This window comes from Echinops telfairi, unplaced genomic scaffold (assembly GCF_000313985.2).
Source record: "Echinops telfairi isolate 266 unplaced genomic scaffold, ASM31398v2 ScPeMD7_7424;HRSCAF=8462, whole genome shotgun sequence".
NCBI lineage: Eukaryota > Metazoa > Chordata > Mammalia > Afrosoricida > Tenrecidae > Echinops > Echinops telfairi.
This window is the reverse complement of record NW_022111324.1, coordinates 59,782,109-59,785,182: the sequence shown is the minus strand read 5'-3', so window position 1 is coordinate 59,785,182 and position 3,074 is coordinate 59,782,109.

Sequence of the window (3,074 nt, the reverse complement as noted above, 5' to 3'; positions counted from 1 at the left end):
TGGCGGCCCGGACCCGGCTCACGGGCAGTGCCTGCAAACAGAGCCGACACAGCAGACAGCCAGATCAGCGCGGTCCAGCCGGGGTCAGTGTCCGGGGGCTACGGGGTGTCTCTGCACCTCGGTCCCTGGACCCTCTGATAGCCCCTTGCCCACCCCCCACTGGCACGGAATCCAGCCGCCCACCCTGCAACTCCCTAGAAAGCTGGCTTCGCGATGGCCGCGAAGCTTCGGCCCCGCGTGGGGAGGGAGCCCGCCGGCCCGCCAGGCGCGTGGGGGTGCGGAGCGGACGGTGGAGGGAGAAGAAAGGCAGCTGGTGCCGCGGGGAGCGGCGGAGGCCCCCCGGGCCCCGCGCGGGTCTAGGTCCCAGGTTTGGCAGGGCAACCAGTCGGGCCAGGAACCGAGCGGCACGTGGGCGCCCGGGGCTGGCGCGAGGGCGCAATTGCCGCGGCTTGCGCACGCGACCCCGGGGCTCCCTTCCAGTAGTCCCTCCCGGAGCCCGGCAGGCCCGACCCACGTCTGCAGTGGCAAAGCCAACCCCCCCGACCGCGTCCCCGAGTTTCAGCGCCCGGCGCCCGGAGGGACGCTGCGGGCGGGGCGCGCCGCAGTTCCGCGCACCCTACCTCGGGCCGGCCGGCTTCATCCCTGCAGAGCCTCTCCGGGCGGCGGCTCCTGCGGCTGCGGCCGTCGCCTCATTCCATTTCCCATTCTCGAATGTTATTCTGTGACATATAACCGAGTCACCCGGGCAGCCGCCGATGTTCCGAATGCGTCCATTGGCCACCGCAACAAAGAGGGGCGGGTCCCGGGGCTCGGGACTCTACAACCCCGAGCTTCCCGACGCTCTGATTGGCTTCGGGGGTTCCCCGGGCGGGCGGGGAGAGGAGTTGGGGGAGCTGGGCGGCCACGCGAAATCCGAGCGCTGTCAGTCCTGGGAGCCGCGCGGGGCTGGGGCATTTGGTCACCGGACTTCAGACCGAGTTTCTCCCAGGGTCCTGGCACTGTGAGGACTTGTCATTGTGGATAGTGGGGGTGCAGGGTGGAATGTCAGCAGAGAAGTGACCAGGGGTACAGGAGGGTTTGCCCTTAGAAGGGTTTATACCCTGAGGGATGGATGGGTGGTTCAGCAAGGTGTTGTCTTTATGCATGCAAAAAATTAGATCTTTAAGAAAAAAAAAATCCGCCTTACAAATACCCACAAATTAAGTGGTGACATTAGCCATGACAAAACCCTGACAAATCTATCATCGCTGCGGATATGAGGGTGGGGTGAAGAGAAGCTTCCCATCCATGGTGAAGTGGATGGCCTTCCCCACTGAGTAAACATGAGCGGGCCTATCTGACTCCCCCAGGCTACACCCAGAGTTAAGATAGGCCTCCAGCCTCCAGCCTCTATCCTATTCTGACACCAACCTTTCCTCCCAAGACACTCCACCTTTCTGTTGGGTTCATTAATCCCCTGCAATGGCTGTATAGAACTCACAGACAATGCTCACGATTAAGGGGGTTTATTAGGGAAGTTAACAAGCCAGGGTCAGGAAACGTGAAGGATACAATCATTGGTCCACAGCACCGCTCCTCAGCCAGTAGCCAAGTCGTGTTCTCCATCATATGGCCCCTTGGCCTCTGCCTGCATGGACCAGGAAGTCAGCCTGCTGCTCTGCCTCACAGTCTCAGAGTCTTGGCGCTGCTCCTCTGTTCTGTCTCATGGTTTCCATACGGCAGCCTCTTGGCTTCTGCCATGACAAGCAGAGATCTAGAACCTGCTCCACCGGTGTCTCTCCCCTTCATGGTCCTGGGGTTTCTCTGTGTTTGAGATGTCCCTGGTACGCCGAGGGATGCTTTTGATGGAGGTGTGGCTTTTGTCTTTCAGCAGACCCTATTCCCAAGGAAGCAAAGGTGGTGACTTGGCTCATACACTTTCGTAAGGTGGAGACTCAGAATACATCCCACCTTACATTCATTAGCATAACTGAACTCTCTCCAAAATGGGATGATCACCACAGGCATAGAGTGGAGAATTTATACTACATCATAAAAGGCATGATGGCTAGAAGGGCCCATATTAATTGCCTACACCTCCCACAGTCACCATTGAAAAACATTCCCGTAAAGTGGAAATGGGGGGTGATGGACCAGGCTACTGACCCAAGGGCCCTGCTCTAAATCCAAGTCCGTCATCACTCAGCTGAACTGTGTAACCCTAGTGGTCCGAAAGGTTGGCAGTTTGAAATCACCAGGCGCTCCTCAGGAGAAAGATGGGGCTTTCTATTCCCATAAAGGGTTCCACTCTCGGAAACTGGCAGGGACAGTGCTACCGTGTCCTAGGGAGTCTCTGAGTCGGCATCGACGCAGTGGCAGTAAGTTTGATTTGGTGGTTTGGCTCTTCAAGGTCTTTTCAGACTCTCAGTTTCTGCAAGGCTCGGGCTTCCTCGAATGGGCACCCAGGAGGATGGGCATGTAACAGTCTTTAGACTCCAGGCCAGCATGCTACCTTTGAGAGGCTAAGGACACAATGCTAAATGAGCCTGGAATTATGGATAGAATCATCAAAGCGATATTGATGGCCGAATCAGTTTCTGGATGCTTTGCCCTACAAGTTGCCCTTGGTAGAACTGGAACTTCGCTTCTAGGGGAGGGTGCATTGAGGGTCCAGCCCCAGCAGGAGCACTAGAGTATCGCTGAGAGGCTGGAACGTAGGCGAGGAGCTCTGGATTCCAGGCTACACCTTGCCCCGGTGCCCAAGTCAAACAGAACCCAGAATAGATTCAATAATGAGAACAATAGGTCCAACTAGACAAGGAAAATATCTGAAGAATTCATGTGGAACAAGCACACCAGAAATAATGCACAAAACCAAAAGGAGAAGTATCCCCTCATTAGATAATCGCCTCCATGGTCATTCCCTACAAAAAAGGAAAGCTTGTCCCAGGGAGTGCTCTATTTTCTTATCCTGCACATGCTTCCTCCCTTCTTTGTTTCATTCAACTCTCAAAGCTGTCCCTTTCTCCACACTTCCCTGGAGTTCCAAGTTCTGGAGACAAGGGTTTTCGTGTTAAGGCCCATATGCAAAGGAT